Here is a 20,398-nt window from a genome sequence, read left to right on the forward strand (position 1 = left end):
ACAAGGACAAGAGGTAGCGATCTTGAGACTATCCCCAGGTGTTTATAGAAAAACTCATCAGCTGCTTCTTCTTGGCTGGGTGGTCTATAACAGACTTCCATCACAATATCCACCTTCCTTGTTGACCTCTTCAATCACCTTTTGAAGTAGCTGTCTGGTCTTTTATTAATAATTGACTTGTTGGGTGTAATTCCATTTTTATAGCATTTGCTTACATGATTACTTGTGCTGTTGGCCTGGAACGCTGACTTGTGCTTTGTTGTTAAATTCCTTTTCATTGTGAAACCATGTGGCTGTAACTGAGAGAAATATGTTTAATCCCCTGGGGATAGGGATTAACTAGAAGCATGTAAGTACAAAGCATTATTTTTGTCTCTTTTTAAGAAAAGCTTCCGTATATTTACAGATCAGTAGATTTGTACATATTTATTCAGTAAACAATGAAGGTCTAGTCCATTTTACAAACAGTGTGAGTTTTGTTTGGAGGGTTTTTGTTTTGGTTGTGTTTCATTACATGTCTCTAGAAATAATTCTTTTGGACCCCTCTGAGAGTTTTTTGCTGTTTCCCTAATCTTGGCTCTCATGCTGAGCTAGCAATGACCTGCTGAAGAGGAGGTTAGTGTTAAATGAAATGCTCCTATCATAAAATACAGCTGCCAGCCAACGTGCACAGGGGTTCAGCAACTAACATCAGTTTGAATAAAGCTGGTTGTTTACCTAGAAAACACTGTTCTAGATTCTCAGTGGAGTGTCCTACAGAAAAGCCTGAAAATTCACATAACTTCTCAGACTGAGAGTCAATCTGAATTAAATTGAACTGGGATTTCACACTGGTAAGTCCTTTCTGGGTGCTCTGTTTCAGTATGAGAGATAGCATCTGGTCGTTATTGAAGAATGCAGATGAGGACATTGATGGTGACAATTAGTTTGTCAAATGCCTCCCCAAGGAAAAAATGATCATGCTATTTTGCAAGCTGTGAGAACACAGACACTAATATCATTGTGTGAATAAGATCTGTTTCATGTTTTTTGACAGATGTGGCTTTTCTCTGAGAACTTGGAATCCTGTGTACAAAGTCTGGGGTCAGAAAGAACTTCTCTGGATAGCGTTGTTTTGATAAAAATTCCTTGAAGCTCTTTAAGCTACTTAATAGGTAAATATTGCTTTCCAGAGGGTAATTTGGTTCATTTATTTGTTTGGCAGTTGTATGGGAAAGTAAAATGATGCTTAATTGTCTGTCTCTTACTCTCAGTTTCATTGAAGGAAAACAGAAAAAAATTGTTAATGCATCTAGGTTCTCATTTATTTCACTTAATATTGGAGGAGAACGACAGTCATTCAAGAAGAGGAACGTGGACCAACACCCACTTACTCTCCAAGCAGTTTCACACTGCTCTAGCACTCAGCTTCTCTGAGAAGTGATACTTGCTGCTAATTAACAGGATACCTTTAGCAGCAGATGAACAATTCCCCATGCTGTTTGAGGAACATGCTTTTCTGCAGTCTGGAAAGACCATGCATATGGTCTCCTACGTAAGAGAAAATTGAGTCCTCTGTACACTTGTATTCTTTGAACTGAGTCCAAGCTGCGTCAGTCTTCCTGGGCCTTCTGTGCTGAGAAGTCTGCTCTTCACAGAAGAAGACAACTTAAAGTAAACTGCTTGGTCACAGCAACACGCTCTCCGAGATGGCATCTAAAGCTGGTTAGGAGAATTCCCCCAAAGCCTCACAGCATTCAGTTTACTAAAACCCAAAACTATCCAACAACAGTCACTGTCCTTTCCAGACCCATTTCTTGACAACCTGGCTGAAACCTCCAGGCTTGGTAGCTCTGTGGAAGTCAATCAGGGGACCTTCCAGAGTATTTGGGTTTTCTACACCAAGTAGAACTTAGGAGAAGCTTCTGGGGTTTGGTAGGCTCCCATTAGCCTGATGAATAATCAGACTTCTTAGATCTGTGGTCCTGCAAGTGTGGAAATGTCGAATTGAATAGCTTATGCTAAAGGAGGGAAAAAGAATCTCTGAAATCAGGTTTTCCAGGTTTCTCATGTTTTGTGCTAGGTCACAAAGTGTGTATGCAAGCACGTGTATGCAATTGTATGAACCGTGGCTTTTGTTTACACAGAAGATATTGGAGTTTGGAGCTAGAAGAAACCCCATCCTGAAAACAAATGCTTACAAAATCATATTTGTCTTTTGTTTATAGCTCTCTCTGGGGTATCAGAAAATTAAGCATTTCTAGTTTGAGGCTGGATGCAAAACAGGTACTTATCATTCTGTCTTAGAGCACCATCACACACTGTGACCAATCAGATGGAAAATCTGTCTGAATACCTTTTTCTATTTTGCTCCTTCTTAGCCGATTTGTAGGGATTTGGAGATAGTCTATTTTTTTTTAGCTCTTAATTCTTAGTTTGAGAGCACTCTGAAATGAACTGTTCAGTTTTTTCTAAGCACATTGAAGCTCACAATCTTCCTAGCTAACCAGCAGGGAGTTTCACAGGTATTGGAAAACTGCCAAGAAAAATTCTTGTGTTTACAGCAAATCTGTGTCCTAACAGTAGCAGGTGCATGAAGAATTAGTGTCAATTTTTTTAGGTAACACACCTACTCTGGTCATGTGGGGCACAATGGTCCCCTTAGGGAAGAGCAGTCCCTGGAAGACTTGTCCTTAAGAATGCTGGGCTTCTGTATTGAGTGAGCAGCCACTGCAGACAAGTCAAAAGAACAATTTAGCCCGTATTGTTAAATATTGATGGTGTTTTGAGCCCAAGCGGATTGTTGATGCTTACATACCATATTTTCAAGTGCAAGGACAAAAAGAGTTACTCAGTTCTTCCCAAATGATTCAACCTGGCCTGTGCCTGGGGACTTTTGTTGTCGGAAGGTGTTAGCTCCAACATCTGTGAAGAAAGAAGTATCACACAAGTCTCTGTTTTTAAACTAACCATAGATTGTAAGAGGGCAGATATTTTTAAGTGTCTCTATTTAATTGTGGGTGGAATGACTTGGTCCTCTATAGATAGAAAGGCTCATCAACAAAGAGCTCAGAAAGCGGCTTCTAGTGATCTTGAGATGAGGCACGTGTAGAAGGAGAACTAAATGGAATAGCTGGCAACACACAGGGAAAACAAGCCTTTGGAAGTTATTTCTTGCTCCCCATTTTTGTCCTGCTTCCTTGTAATTTCTCCAGGCATGTCCAGGCTTAGATTTATGCAGTCTTTCTCCATCCAAATACTTGCATTTCCCAAGGACTGCAAAGCTAGGAGCTAATGCTGTTTGCATTTGTTATAATAGAGATACAGAGCTGAAAGTCCTGACATTTCTAAACCTCCTCATTATCTATCTTTGCAGCTGTATGTAGATGCTGAGCTGGATAGGGAAGGAGATTTGCTTATTTTTATGGTGCATTGTTATTTCTTTATCAGCTCCAATAAGAAAAGGAAAATTTACTTGAACTGAGTACTTTTATGAACACTGTGCAGAAACTTGGCATCACACTGGGGTTTTTCTCCACTGCTAATTAAACTCTCATGATTGTGACCAACCCTTCTGCCTTTGGGACAATATTGAAGATGAAGGTTTAAAAATTCCTCTTATAAACTAAATGAGAATTACAGGACCATGGATAGCTAGTTATATGATTTGAAAAAAACCCCTAAAACTTAGCAGTTACTTGCTGCCCTCCCATAAATTGTCTGCTTTGGCAGGCAGCAGGACACCCACAGCTGTCTCTAACTAGCTTTCCACTCTTGCCTTCCTTTTAATATACCTGTGTGGCCAGCTGACTCTCTGATTGTGAGGTAAACTCTTTTTAAACTAAGGCTTGCACACTTGAGTGGATCATCCCATTTGACTGAGTCTATTGTATTACACATAAGTCTGTGATTACAAAGAGATCTTTGTGTTTGGAGGAACAAACTGGTTTGCATACGCTTAATTTTATTCTTGTAATAGCTATGCTCTGCCAATTATACTATTAACAAACTTGTGTGTAGGAAAGTAATATATAGTAAGTTACGGGCTGTCCACTCTGTAGTGGAAACCGTGTAGGTACAGTGTCAGAGCATTTCAAGGATTACAGTGTGTTTCACAGCCTGGTTGGGGAAAGTAATTGACACACCAGCATGCCTGAGGCGCTCTTAGTATACAGCAGGAGAGTAGATTTCATGGCTTTAAAGCCACCATACTGTGTTTTGGAAACTAATCACTGTCTCTTCAATCTTTGCAAATGGGCACAAGCAAGGATCTGATGGATTGTTTTACCAGGACCCAGCTGTCATATATTGGCATGTCAAACTATACTCCATTCATCTTTCTTAAACCTCTGCTTTCAACCAACACAAACAAGAAAAATCAAATCAAACCAAAGTTTGCTGTACAGACAGACTCTATTTGACTTCAAGGATAAGGAGATATAATTTCCAGACCCAGCTCTGCCAGAAAAGAGTCTGGAAGAAAAGATTTGTAAGTAGAGAATGCAGATAAATGGTTGAAAGTATGTATAGAAGCATAGAAGTGGGTGAGATTCTTTGGAAAATCCTACTGTATTCCCAATTGTGTTTCTGTACTAGCCCACAGACTATGTTTTAAAAGCATCCTAAAATTAAAAAGCAATTTTAAAGACATTTTTAAGTCAAATAAGTATCCTCAGTAGAATTTAGACTCCTAAGTGATTTCATTGAATGGGTCTTAAGCTTCTAAAGGAGGTAGGTGCTTTGGAAAAAAATATCCTGTGGGTCTTATTATTGACACTTGTTTTGAATTGTCAGGCAACAAAATACTATTTCCTACTTCATGGCTTAAATGTATATGCTGCTGGGAACTTAAACAAAGCAGCCTCCTTTCATGAGGAATGGCAATGCTTGATGACACATTTTGACTTGGGGAACATGAATGTGATGTGGAAGGTGAAGAGGCAAAAAAAGAATTGGACTTTCTTTCTAAAAATACTTAAGAAACTGGTTTGAGGTAGTGAAAATAACCTGCTATGCAGATCATCCGTTCCCTTGTATCAATGGACCCTTTATAGCTTGTGACATCGTTGAATCAGTGTGGGGACATGCCATTATGTAGGCACTACAGGGAACTGAGAGCACTGAACCGGCTCCAGTTCTGGTTTGAACTAAAGCAGAACCAATTTTCTAACTGTTCAGCTAAACCTCTTCTAAGTAACTTTCTTTTTCTGAAAGCTAACAACACGTTTTTCAGACAGTGTCTGCCTCTTCAGATGTTAATGCTTGATGTTTATTATTATTGCCAAAGTAACGAGACACTGGTATGGAAGAAGGCCATTGCTTATACTTATTCCCATAGAAACCAAGGCCATACTAGAGCTGGTACAACAGCATAAGTTAAAGGGAGAAAAAGGATCGCACCTGCAGGAAGGAACAAACTGGATGGCTGACCCAGAACTGTCCAACAAGGTGTTCCATTCCACGTATGTCACACTCAATATAGAGCTGAGGGATCACGAGGGTCAAGCCCTCTTCTTTGATAGCTGATATCCAGGGAGGATATTGTCCATCTGTCTGCTCCCGATCCCTGCCCATGTGTTTCTGAATCCAGTCCCTGAATTCACTCCCCTCTGCCACTGAGTCCAATTTGGGACTTTCTCTGTGCCTGCCCTGCAGTGTAAGTGGTGATGTACAGTCATCAGGGGGAACATTATTTAGTTTTTGTGTATTTGTATGTATTTTCTTATTTTCTTATTAATATAATTTTCCTTTTCATTATTATTTTTTCATTAAAGCTGTTTTATGTATTTTTTTCCAAATTACAAGTCCCTTCCTCTCTTGTCCTTTTTCCCTCTTCCTTGGTTGGTAGGAAACCAGGGAAGACTGCCCCATGTTTAGCTACCAACCAAGCTGGGTTGGAGCTAAACCAGGACACTCCTCTGATGTCTTTATACTCTTCCCTAATCCTTCAGAGCTGTGGTCCAAGCCTGGACCCATAACGCAGCCTGGCTGTCCTTAATTTTTCTCCCACTTAATCATTCTATGTCTAATTTGTTCTAGTAATGCACCTACCTTTCTACTATTCTGTTTCTGATTTAATGTCTTTATTTTACCCTTCTCCTCTCTCTCAGGGCTTTTCCCCACAACCCCAAATGCAATCACAAAAAAAAAAAAAAAAAAGTCCTGTAATCAATAAAGCTTATTGTTTGACTGACTGACATTGTTCAGACACTTTCTTCTCTTCCATAAGAGAAAACCTGACAGAGTTATCATTTGCCAAATGCATGAATTATTTTTCCTGTTGTTCGCTTCAGATATATTTTACTGTTCTGGAATGGCAAGTAGTTTTTCACTTTAGAAGCTTGTTTTCTAAGTCATAAACAAATGGAAGGTTTCATATTGTAACAGCAAAAATAAGGTATGACTGAAGAACAAAAATTCCACTAGAACTGAATGTGTGTGTGCATATGTGTATCTGTTAATGAATGGTGAGGGGAGGGCAGGTTGACTTGTAAAAGATGACAGTTGTCAGTAGGCTCACAGGTAGCTGGTATCTAGTTCTCAGTCCTCATTAATTCTTTTTTTTGGCTGTTTGCCAAGGGAGAGACTCAGTCAATTACATGGTTACGCAATTCCTTCAATAATTTAAAACCTTCTGGCCCAGTTGGAAACTGTGGTATTTAAGGTCATTATGTTCCTCTGTGATTCATGAGAACCGGTAGCTGGAAGAGGTGAATTTTGCAGATTAGTGGCCTTGTTGACGGCAGGACACCAAATATTTCCTTTAGAAATTGTTAGGCAGCAGCTAGCTCCACTAGTGGCTTATTTGTACTAGATAGCGTGACCTGGCATGAGTTTTACTCTAGGTTAGCCACAGTGTACAATAGCTTCTGCCAGGCAGGGTTGCCAAGAGAAAAAGAAGTATGGGGGATGTGCAGGACTTACTGTCATGGTATACTCATCCTATAGGTGGAGGATAGCCACCTTCATCAGTTCCACTGCTCACTGGACAGCTTGTCTGCGTTGCACTTTGTTTTCCATGCAACTTCAACAAACATCTAATGATTCCAATAGCATATGACACTGCTGAAAGGAATTAACGGTATTCACCTCCAGGAGGGTTACCTTATGGTTTTTAATGTTCTTTCCTGTTAAAGTGTGGATTATAGTAGAAAAAGCACTCTGCACTGAATGCACTAAAACCAGATATCAATTTCTCCAAATAACTCAACACGACTTCTTGGATATCTTAGAATAAATTTTGAAATACTTAACATGGAGGTAGAAGTTGGCAGCTTTTAGGTGAGTACAGATCCTACATTGAAAAGCAAAGCAACAGCTGATGACATTGTTAGGTGGAGTTACAATACAGGGTGAGTTACTGGGCTACTTGTCATTAGAAAGATGATGATGTAGGAGATGCACTTCCCTTGTACTCCAAGAGAAAATAATCATTCCAGGCACTATCTTCTTTCCATTGTCACAGTAGCAAACTTGATGCCCACTTCTGAGAAGTTTTTCCTTGCACTGGAGAGAATCACCATCCCTGGAAGTATTTAAAATAGATATGGTGCTTAGGGACATGGTTTAATGGTGAATTTGATAGTATTATATTTATAGTTCGACGCGACGATCTTAAAGATCTCTTCCAGCCTAAACGATTCTATGATTCTAAGACAAGTGAAGAATTCAGAAATTCCACTGGGCAGAAGTTAAATTTTGTGGATGTGGGATTTAGCCAGTATAATCCAACTGGACATCTTAATGAGGTTTCATTCATGTTTCTGGGTACTGTACATTTTGTTTAGCTGGAACTATGGAGGTTTCTATGAAGTGTTTGGCTGCTTTGTTGAGGTGTAGTTTGGAATAGTGCCATATTCTATGTAGCTTAGCTCACTACATCTTTTATTCAGTGAAGCATTAACCTGTTTTAGATTCTTCAATGTGTTTTTCACTACTGGTAAAGCAAGTTGTGCCGCCACCTTGAAATGTTGCTCCTTTGGTTTTACAAAGTGTTAGGTCTATTCCTAGAAGCATTAATAATGTATGCAATTTGCAATTTCAGTTTTAAAATACTGAAGACACCTGGTATGTGAGAACCTATTTAAGGTGAAAAGGCAAAGCTAGATAACATACTGAATACAGAGGCATATAAATCTTATACTTGCAATGGTCTTCATGAAAATGTCTCAGAGCATGCTTTAGTTCCCACTTGGAAGTACTAGAATTGGTATTCAAAAGCCTAGAATTCCTAAATTAAGAAGGATATTAATGGTTAGCTAATTGTTCTGTTGGATATCTAGCTTGCCAATAACTTTTTGGCAGAGCTGAGTGCAAAGCATGGAAAATATCACAGAAAAAATGTGGAAGACAGAATGAGAAAGTTCCCGATGTTGGATTTTTTTCTGGAAATCCAAAATCCAAATCCTTCCTTCAGTTTTGGAAGTGATGTCAGACCTTACTCTGATCGCTGGAGCTGCACAGAACCTCATCCTGAAGGACAGCACTTCTCGTCCACTTTGTTTGACTTAGAGAAATGCATTAATGAATCATCAACAAAACTTCTTTAGCTCCAAGACATTCATAAGAAGCTTCACAGCCATGTCCTCCTCTGCTTTTGCTGAGGCACAGCAGGAGAATGCTGGCAGGATCAGAGCTCAAAAAGTAGTGCTGCAGGGTTTGAGTTTAGTGCTTACATTGCTCCAGGCTTCCTTCCTTTTAAGAACAGCAGCTCTTTCTTAATTTGCTGGTATGAGGTGAGCATGCTACATCTGCACTTCAAGTTGTTCTGGAGACTTTCTCCAGTGATTTTGGAGAGTTTAACTGGAAAAGTTAAACTAACAAGAAAAAAAACAACATACGGGGAACTGAATGGGAGGTGGGGCGGCTGATTTGTAAGAGCTTTCCCGGGCTTTTTATATTGCATACCATGGAAAAATCATAAAAGTAAATTTTTCTCTGGAAGGCACTTTACATGATTCAAAAGAAGAGCCATCCCCCTATGGGGCATGCTGACGTACTTGTTCTTTCTAGAATGCCTTCCTCAAGTGATCAGGCTGGACTTCAGTCTAGCTTTATCTTAAATGCCACCTGATCAAACCTGGCTTTCTCTGGACATTTTTCAACCACATCACATCTCATTTAAGGTACATAATTCAAGGTACAAGATACGTAATCACATGCCTTATCAGCTTGGAATAATCCTATTAGTCTCAATGGGTTGCTCATCCACTCCAAGCTGGAAGGTGCTTTGCTAAATGAGGACCTTTGTAATGAACATGGCATGAGGGAAATGCAGCTTTTGTTCCTTTTGATTCCTTTGAAAACTCACTATGATTCTGAGAAAAAGTTAAATCAGGGAACATTTCCAGGAACATTAAAAGAAAATTTAATTAATAAACATGCCCATCACAGGGGGACATTGCTTAGGAAAAGTAGGTGGTGGTAGAACTCCATGAAAAGACCAAATTTTAAGTAAGTATTCCAGTCCAAATTAAAATCCTATTGTTACCTGGAGTTGCTACACAAGAAAGGACAGAGAAGCAATAAGATGCTTAGAGGCTGGATTCCTACTGATGTCAACAGGAAAACTCTTGTCTGCTTCGCAGCAGTCTGGTCTTGACCCCTTTTCTGTACCTAGCCAAAGAAGTGAGCATCATGCCCTGAATGCTGCTGTTCAAGGAGTGCAATGTCCCTGTGGTTTTTTGTCAAAAGAACAGCAGGTCTGATGCTCTTTGGATTGTGCACAACATAGGTTTAGCTTCTTAAAATCTCACCTGTCTCATACCAGAGAATGTTCTGGACAACGTCACCAAACTGGAAGCACAACAACATAATCCTGCTCAGGTCTTCTAGGTCTTAACTATGATAGTTACAACTAAGTTGTTAGGGAATGCAAAGAAGACAAGGGATAAAGGAGACATGCCCAAAATTTGACTGGGGTTATGGAGGAAGCTGTGGAATGGAGCAACAAACACATCCCACCTCTTCTGTGTACATCTCATTATAAAAATGTCATCTCCCACAGTAAGAAAAAGAGTAAGCTTCCTGCTTTCTTGAGGGCACCTGGTTCATTCAGGAGCTGAAAAAAGCTTGGCCTTTACTTTGGAAAGCAATAAGAGAAAATTCCTATTTTTTCCTTCAAAAAAAGTTCCAAAGGTCTTTGCTGAGAGATAGGAGAACTTTAATAAAGCAATAGCAGCAAGAACAAAATGCACTGCAAATCACAGGAGAATTTTACCTAACACCAAGCCACCACTCTGTTGATTCCACAAACTGCCTCTGCCTCCTGGCTATGCTGGGAGGAGTGCTGAGACCATGAGAGAGCTCAGCAAATGGAGAGAAAGATCAAGGGGTATTGTGCCAATCAATCCACCATAAATAGGTCTACAACTCTAAGATTTGTATGTGGGGGCTCTGAAGAAGGGGAGAACAGCTGTATCCTTGCTGCTCGCTGGCTGCACGCCTCTACAACGTGCCAGAGATTACTGTTTCAACTTTATGCGGTCATGACAGTGGCAGCAGTGTTTTTTGCAAAAGGAAGGGACAGAGAAGCTCTTGGATGTTTTGTAACTTGTCTGTAGGTATGTAAGTGGGACTGGATCTCCCTAAAAACCTTGTCCTGTGTGAGGTTAACATGTGAAATCTGACTCTCAGCTCCATAATATGATGACCTAAGGCAGATGCTTTACAGCATTGCCTATAAACCAGTTTACAAAAGAACATCATGTAGCACCTTTTTTCAGCACCTATGACTAAAAAGGTGTTGATTTATTATATCCCAAAGTACTATTAGTCATCACCTATTTAAAACCTTAAGCCTGATTCAATAGACAATTTCTTATCTCCAGCTAAAACTTTCAGTGTTAATTAGAATATTAATTTAGTAAATAAAGATTAGAACTGTTTTAATGTTTTAGATAAGACATTGAAAAGTTAATCTCAGGGATATAAACAGTGTGGATGTTAAACAGACAGGAAACACTTCCAGCTGGAGTCTCTGAAATGTAAATGAGCCCATCTTATCCCTTGATCTTCACAAACCTCTCACCATGTTGCCAACATGGAAGAGGGGAAAAATAATTCTAGTATCATTTCCAAAAAGACCATGTGTTTATTGAAACCAGCCTAGAGCTAGGTACGGGCACACTGTTTAGTGCGATTTGTAGCATTATTTTTAATATAGATTCACCACAAACTGTAGCTTGTAGCAAAATCTTTTTTTGTACTGACTCAGATAGAATTATAATGGGACTGAGCTGCTACTTTGTATATGTATCCTTCACGGTGGTGTTGACACAGCAGCTAAATGTACACCTAGCAAAAGCATTTATTGTCTTTATTGTATACATAGATATTGTATAAGCAGAGCACAACTTTAAACTGATGTTCTTATGAATGTGGAGAGCAAATCAAGGAAAAAGGTGAGTGGTTTAATTGATGTCACAAAGCTTTGCAGATCCTTAGTTAGGAATATATCGTTGGATCTCACATCCTTTGATTTATGGCTTACTCCTGTGCAGTTCCATTAGTTACATTGCAAGGTTGAAGAGCAAGGCAGAATATGAGCCTTTGTGGGTAGATCAATGAATCAGAACAATCTATGAGATGGATGGTTCTATATAGAACTAAGAAGAACAAAACTAGAAGGGCTGAATAATCCTGACTTTTTATTGAACAAGTAAATAGTGTACCCAAGGTCTGGAACGACATGTACTTCAAAGAGCTCAGAGGTATAAGGAGCCAGTGAAGGGCCTGGATTAAAAGTGATATCTCAAGAAATGGTGGGAAGCTAGAGTTTTTTAGACACTAGGCTTTTTGCCTTTTTTCCACTGAAGGGTAGAATCTCCAGTGGTTTTCAGCAGTTATGGGCCTGCTAAATAATATTCCACCAGTCTCACATCCTGGATTTCAGAGTGGGAGTTCGAATAGCAACTGAGTTGCAACTTCTCTGAGCAGGCTTGTAGCTGTGATAATCAAATTTGGCTCACTTGACACATAATAGGACTATTGATTAGACACCTGCAGTTTGCCATTTCAAATCACATCTCCTCTTCATTTCCAAGGAATGGTTGACATAGATTAACATGCTCAGCATTATTAAAAAACTTATTTATGGTGTTGCATCAGAATTTATCACTAATTCCCAGATCTGACAGAAAAGAATCACTTTGTGTGCAAGTAATTTAACTTGCCATAAAAAAAAGCATATCAGAATCTTTAGATAAGAACTGAAGCTGAAAGTCCTTCCTACTCTATATCCAATTAATGTCACCTGCAAAAGTGAAGCATGTGTTAAATGCAGTTCTTGATCCTTCAGAGGCTTCTGACATATTGTGGTTGCTCCAGATGTGGGTCTTGGGTCAGAGTATGCTTATGCTGAGTGTCATCTTTGTGAAGTTCTCTTAGACCTTACTTCCCCCATACACCACTACATACCAGCAACGTCAGCCATGGGCAGATTTTAGTGGCCAGATAACATGTGCTGTGTGAGTCTTCATTTAGGACTTCATAAGGCATTGCTTCCACTCAAAGGAAGTGATATTTACCAGGATCAGGTTTAATATGCTTTTATTACCTCCTCCTTTTCTTAAGGAGAAAGATGCGTGGCACCCAAAATAGTAAAGCAGAGGCTGTGAAGGGGCACAGTGCTCTTGCTACTGACGCAAAGCTATTGGATTTTTTATCCTAAATCTTAAACATTTCTCTGTCAAAATCTCCCTCTGATAATTTGAAAGATCTGCACTGGAATCACAGAATGATTTTACTTTAAAGTAGCAGCACATAAAATCATACCATTCACTCAGTTCTCTTGCAGATGTTCGCATAGTCTGCCAATGGAGCTAAATAGCTCCTCCAGGTAAAAGTGCATGTGATATTATCTGTGAACAGCCTCTTTGACTTCGTGACAGTACCTTTATGTATGTGAGATACCACCAGCCCCACATCTGGACTCATCTGGAACATCTCTGTAATACCTATTATAGACTTCATACTTCCAGAGGTGGTGTGAGATTGGAGGATGTTTGAAGTAAACACACATAGTTAAATGGGCTGGAAAAATATGCATTATAGAATGAGACTCCAGGAGCTCTCTGTATTTGTTTCATCAAAGCAGAGATAAATGAACAACATCCTTGTAAGATATAATTACCTCTAAGGGGAACAAAAACATTGATAATTGACAGCTTTGAGCTTGACCCTAGGAAATAACAAAATTCAGTAGCTGGAAATTGCAATTTGGAGTGGAAATCAGATGCACAAGTTCAACACTGTGGTTAACTAACTATTGGAGTAAGGAAATCAAAGTTATGTGATCAGTGATTTAAAATCTAAATTATGAGGGTTTGTTTTTGCCTTGAAACATCAATCCTTTGTCTAATTTAAGTTGAAGCCTTTGCCTGTATTCTCTCAAAGAAGGGGTAAAAAGGTTTTAAGAGCTTAGCTCTTGTTTTGGCAAACAGATGTAGGGCAGGTAATAATACTTTCCAAAAGGCATCCACCGTCTTTAAGCTTCTAGAAGAGGTGAAGACTATGCTTTCGAAAATTTAGTCCTAGCTATGGGATTCGAGACTGTGAAGGACTGAAACTGTGAAGCTGAAGAGCAAATACATTTCTTTGTCTTTCCATCCATCAGCATGGTAATAGGTCTAGAGCAAACCAGACCCTAAATTTTGTATTCCTCTGTCATTTATTGGCTTGTATTCTGTCACCCTGGAATTTGCACTCCTGTATTTGCATTATACCTGAGATTTAGACTGCCTATAAATCCCATATGCTCAATGAGAATGCAATGTGAAGGCTAAACTTAGTCACACAGCACATCTGCAAAACCCCTAAGCAATGGATATGTCTCTTTGTGTACTCCTTGAGCTCAATTGCAATTAATACCTATGGGCTATGGGATGATTCAGTTTCTTTTATCCTTTTTTATTTTTTGTTACTATCTCACTAGAAAATATAGAATCATAGAATCATAGAATAACCAGGTTGGAAGAGACCCACCGGATCATCGAGTCCAACCATTCCTATCAAATACTAAACCATGCCCCTTAGCACCTCATACACCCGTGCCTTAAACACCTCCATGCAAGGTGAATCAACCACCTCCTTGGGTAGCCTGTTCCAGTGCCCAATGACCCTTTCTGTGAAAAATTTTTACGCAATGTCCAGCCTAAACCTCCCCTGGTGGAGCTTGAGGCCATTTCCCCTTGTCTTGTCCCCTGTCACTTGGGAGAAGAGGCCAGCTCCCTCCTCTCTACAACCTCCATTCAGGTAGTTATAGAGAGCAATGAGGTCTCCCCTCAGCCTCCTCTTCTCCCGGCTAAACAACCCCAGCTCTCTCAGCCATTCCTCACAAGGCCTGTTCTCCAGCCCCCTCACCAGCTTTGTTGCTCTTCTCTGGACTCGCTCCAGAGCCTCAACATCCTTCTTGTGGTGAGGGGCCCAGAACTCCTAGTCTGTAGCACTGCATAGGGTTGTTGTGCCCCAAGTGCAGGACCCGGCACTTGGCCTTGTTAAACCTCATCCCATTGGTCTCTGCCCAGTGGTCCAGCCTGTTCAGATCCCTTTGCAGAGTCTCTCTACCCTCCAGCAGATCAACACTTCCACCCAGATTAGTGTCGTCTGCAAACTTTCTAAGGGTGCACTCAATGCCTTCATCCAGGTCATTGATAAAGACATTGAACAGGGCTGGACCCAGCACTGAGCCCTGGGGAACCCCACTTGTCACTGGCCTCCAGCTGGAGTTAAGGCCATTTACCACCACTCTCTGGGCCCAGCCATCCAACCAGTTTTCCACCCAGGAGAGTGTGCGCCTGTCCAGGCCAGAGGCTGACAGTTTCCGAAGCAGAATGCTGTGAGAAACTGTGTCAAAAGCTTTACTGAAGTCCAGGAAGACCACATCCACAGCCTTTCCCTCGTCCAGTAGCACTCAAGATCACCTGCCCCATGACTTTCCCTGGCACTGAATTCAGACTGACAGGCCTATAGTTCCCTTGGTTCTCCCTCCAGCCCTTCTTGTAGATCAGCACAACATCAGCCAGCCTCCAGTCCAGTGGAACTTCCTCAGTCTTCCAGGACTATTGGAAGATGATGGAAAGGGATTTGGCAAGAACATCCACCAGCTCCTTCAATACCCTTGGATGAATCCCATCCGGCCCCATAGACTTGTGGGTGCCTAGTCGGGCTAGCAAGGCTCTGACCACCTCCTCTTGGATCATGGGAGCCTCATTTTGCTCCTCTAGCTCCTGGGTTTATGGAACAACTTTCTTTACAATTAAAGACTGAGGCAAAGAAGGCATTAAGTACCTCAACCTTTTCCTCATCCCCTGTCACTGTTGTTCCTTCTGCATCCAGTAGGGACTGTATGGTCTCCCTGGTCCTCCTTTTATTGTTTATACATTTATAGAAAGATTTTTTGTTATTTTTCACAGATTTTGCCAATCTGACTTCTAGTTGAGCCTTAGCCCTTCTGATTTTTTTCTGCACAATCTCACTTCCTCCCTGTAGTCCACCCAAGAGGCCTGTCCCTTCTTCCAGAGCCCATAAACATTTCTCTTCTTCTTGATATCCCTCAAGACCTCTCTGTTCAACCAAGCTGTTTTTTTCCACTGCTGGCTTTTTTTTCCAGAACATGGGGATGGCTTTCTCCTGAGCAGCTAGGATTTCCTTTTTGAAGAGCTCCTAGCCCTCTCCACCTTTGGCTTAGGATTATCAACATCCACATTCCTATCCAAGGCTAAGGTAGATTCGTGTTTTGCATTTGTTCCCAAACTGTAGCTGACTTCACTCACCTTTCACAATAGCAGACCATTTCTTTATTTAACAGTCTTCTTACTTTCTGTATAGCACAAATCAAAAGTGGGACCATGGATTTACAGTTGAATCAAGGTGTTCTCTTGGCTAACTAACACAAATGAGCACTGGAACAGGCTGTCCAGAGAGGTGGTTGAGTCGCCTTCCCTGGAGGTGTTTAAAAGACAGGTGGATGATGTGCTGAGGGGCATGGTTTAGTGACTGATAGAAATGGTTGGACTCGATGATCCAGTGGGTCCTTTTTAACCTAGTGATTCTATGATTCTACGGTTCAAACAACTTCTTCAGATCATCCTGTTCTTCAGATGCTGCCTCAAGATCCAAGTCTAATGAGAATCAGAACTGAGGCATCTGAACTTTCTTTCATGGTGCTCACTTATTAGTTTTCCCCTCTTTATGAATTAAAAATCTCCATGTGATAATTATGTAATATTTAACTGTCAAATTTTAATCCCTTTGCATTTTTAGCTAATACAGAGGGTGAGAAAATATCCTGTACATATCTCAGACTCAGTTCTAAATCTCCTGTAATAAGAAATGTCTGCATAATTTCTTATAAACTGAACATTTTGTTGCAAAGATGAAATAATGATTATGCTTAGAGCAGAAATGTCCACCTCACCTAAAGAGTGCTTAAAGCAGAAGCTCTGAAATCTCTGGAAGTAAATGGAATATGTTACTAAAATAAATGCCTAGGTTTTTTTTTAGTAAAACAGGGAATACTGCAGTCCCCTATACAGTGAATTCTGGTCCAAAATAATTTGAAACAAGTTCTGCTTTCTTATGTAAGTGAGCTTGTTCTGTCATAAAAACTGATTTTAAATGGTCATCTGATTCCTTGAAAGAAAAACTAGCATTTTAAAATTTCCACTCATGTTTTAAAAGCAGAGAAGAAAAGTATTTCAAAAACAGTTTGTTGAATTTTCCAGTTTTACAGGCTTTCATTTGTTGAAAATAATAGGAGGAAAATGTCCAGTTTGAGGTCAGGAGAGGGACAGATGGGAAGAATCAAAGGAGAAGTTTGCTACACTTCCACTAAAATGTTCGTTCAAGTGACCTGACCTGTAATTTTAGTAAGAAGTCTTACCTATATCGTATTTTACAACAGGTATACTTTATTTTCTTCTTGTTAGAGGAATGCACTTGTACTATGGGATCTTTGCTGTCAGTACAACAGATTTATCTACAGTTGACTCTAAGCCCAGATCTTCTTACTACCCTTTTCAGATTGCTCCAACCAGTCTAATTATCACAGTTCTGCTGAATTTATAAGTATATTGCTTACCCAACTGCGCTTTATTCTGCCATTGTAGCTACAGCATTTCTTCATGCTGTGAACTCGAGTGCAAAATGGAGTTTGCTGGAAAATCAATGTTTGTATGTTAAATTAGTATTGTATTCTTCCCCATGCTCATCATTTTGCAGTTTACATTGAATTTTGTCTGCTATTCTATTGGCCAGTCACCAAGTCTTAGATGTTTTTTCTCTGCTGTTCCTCATGCAGTTTTCACCTCTTAGAGTATCCTGAACAACTTGGTATCATTACTGGAGAGGAGTGGAGTCGTTCCTGCATGAAAAAGAACTTGGCCCAGTGTCATTGCAATAAGAACAACATAATAGCATAAAAAGCCAGTATCCATCAGAATCAAAAAATCTGGACATAAGGGCCAAGGCTAGGATGAGCGACTTTGATAGAAAGCCTTCCTCTGAAATTCCTTGGCTTCAGGCTGGATCTTACACAACTTCCTAGCCAAACAGAAGACTTCTCTTCAGTGATCCACAGGAGGGATTCACAAAGTGTTTTGTGATGCATCATCATCCCTTGGCTTCTTAGGCCAGTCTCAGTTCACCCCTTTCTACTTATCCTCAGAAAACAGGTAGAAAACAGAAAACACATTGTAGAAAGTAAAATAGGCCCTTTTGAATGACTTCTGAATGATTTAGGTTAAACCAAAATGCTTTCCAGCCAGCCTGCTCTTGCAGTATGGATTTCTCAATCACTCTTACCAGGTGGTTGCAAAATGTGAGGACAGAGTGTGCTCATCAAGTCTTGCATATTTACAGAGAGCTCTTCCTTCCAGCTTTATTTTTCCATAACTTTTTAGTTACTGTAAATAATATGCAAGCCAAGGTTGAATAATATTTTAGTATTTTGGCCTCTGAAACTCATTTCATGAAGATCCCAAATACATTCATGATCCTGCCAGTCACAAGTAAAGGTTTCTTTTTGTTTATGGAGAGGTTTGATGGGGTGTTTTTGCCTTTTATTCAGCTTTCTTAAAATGTAGGATTCTGACCTTGATTTTGTTAGCCTCCTTTCTTTTCAAAGGGTTATAAAACAGCTGTGACATGCAAAAAATATCTACAGGAAAACTGACTGCCTTCCCAGCCAACCTTGGCAATGGAAGCTGTTGAGTGAGACTAATTTTACCTTCATAGGAAACAGTAGTGTTAATGAGTGCCCACGTGCTTCTTCTTGGGGCCACAGGCGCTTGGTCATTTGGCTCCATCTTCTGGGAGAAGACAGAAGGAGCAGAAGCCACTTAAGCTGATATTTTGTAAGTCCTGTTATGCATCATTTATTGGTCTTTCATTATTCTTCATTAATGCTTCCATGCAAACATAATGGAACCAAACTCAGTGGGAAACCTTTTGCTTTTCTGGAGGCTATTTAATGGAAGCAAAGAAGTCAGCACACAAAAAAAAGGTGCTGAAAATAAATAGCTCTTTTGTTTTCCAATGCTAGAAAAGGACAGTTAGTGAATGTTTGACTTAAGATTTAAGAGTGATAGAAGAAAAGCAGAGCTCGGGTAAATGTTTTTTGGCAGAATTAGCTCTGACTCTGTTTCAGGCAACACACTATTTGTTCTCTGTTGCTGGAGCTTTGAATAAATAAAGAAGATATGGCATTATTGCTATAGCAACCTTCAAGCAGGTGCTGTAGATGGTCAAAACGCATTATTTGTTTGTGCTAGAGCTTTTGACCATTGCAGTCTTTCCAGCATCCAGAACTGTGGGTGAGTTAGCCAAGCTGTAGTCACATTTACTTATTTGGGGGATTATTTTCAATTTTCTGTTCAATCTTCAAGATTCTCCACTGTTCGAAAATTAATGAAGCCTAAAAAACCTCTTCAATCAGATCTTTTAAAAGTTAAATCTCTGAAGACTTTTGCTGTGCTCCTGCAGTTTTTTAGATAGTCTGGCATTAGGCCCTTCCTTGGAGCAGCAGTGGGATCCTTGCACTCTGCTCTGGCTTAGGCAAAAGCAGCAGCTGGACCACAACAGTTTGCTACACCCATTGATAAGCTGCTTGAACTGCACTTGCTTCTGGTGCTCAGGGTGTTACCGAAGTGTTCACAGGGTGTCTGTTGGTTGGCAGCTGGTAGGCTGTGGGTTTCCCATTGGAGTTTTGGGCCTTGAATGATAACCATGCGTGCGTTCTGCATGTAAGCCAAGAAATAGTGTCCTGAGGATGACTTCAAGAAAGCAGGGAGGTAAAGTTTTGCTGAGATACTATGAGAAAGTGAGTCTCCAGGGAGTGTGACTTTCTTAAATGCATTTGGAAAAGCTTGTGTGCGCAGGAGACGAGAAGATCAAGCCAATGCTGTCTTCAGCTTTGCAGAGCCAGGCCTTTTCATGGCTTTACTATAGACAATCCAAGCAGTATTTATAACAGAATTGACATGCATATCCTCTGAAACAATGTGGGAATGCTCTGAGTAAGGAAAACGAGTTTAATTACTGAAGCAGCCCAGATATGGTGTGGTGGAGCAGGACAGTGGCCACTCCTCATGGGCAGTGCATGAAGTTCAGGATAGGTGCCCTTCAGGTGCCTCCAATTAGTCAGAGGCCACACAAGGCTCATCAGGGGTAACAAGGGAATCTGTGGGCCTTGCAGTGCACAATACTGGGGGACAAACTCAGTTCTTCTCAGTAAGGCACTGTATGGAAGGGTGCATGAGAAACAGAGGCAAACTGCTTCATCCCTGCAAAAAGATGAAAAGCAGCAGTACTTAAGTACTACTTAAGTAAGGGAGACATGTTTTAGAATTGCTTTCTGCTGTTCCTTTTTCTATTATGCTTTAAACCCTGTGTGGAGCTTGAATAATATTTAGCTTTTAGACTGTAGGGATGGTGGCTTGCTGCTGGCAATGAGTTCCCAGAGGAGGTGTCTGCTAACACTTGACCTGTGGATGGAGCTGGTTTGTCCCAGATATAGGTATATGTAGCTATATAGAGCTATATAGGTACAATAGCTACTTTCACCTCTGAGTAGTGGTGGCAATAAGAGACCCGGGAAAGACTGATGACTAGATGGTTAATACACTCTTAGATAAACTGGCTTGACACAGATTGCTTAAAATCACATGTCGTATTCATGTATACAATATCTACTTCTCAAGTAACATACTTATAATGTTCACTGTGTATGCACTGAATCTTTATGAACACATTTTAACAGGAGTCCTGATGTAAAAGGGGAAGTACTTTTTCTTTTTGCTTCTGTGAAAGGCAATTTTTTTAAAAACTTGTGATTATGGCTTGAAAATAACTTCTTAATGTCTGCAATGAAGCTAGTTGATGAAATAGCCATAAAAACCTGTAATTTTGTAACTCAAGCATG

The sequence above is a fragment of the Phaenicophaeus curvirostris genome, chromosome 4, assembly GCF_032191515.1.
Source record: "Phaenicophaeus curvirostris isolate KB17595 chromosome 4, BPBGC_Pcur_1.0, whole genome shotgun sequence".
Taxonomy (NCBI): Eukaryota; Metazoa; Chordata; class Aves; order Cuculiformes; family Cuculidae; genus Phaenicophaeus; species Phaenicophaeus curvirostris.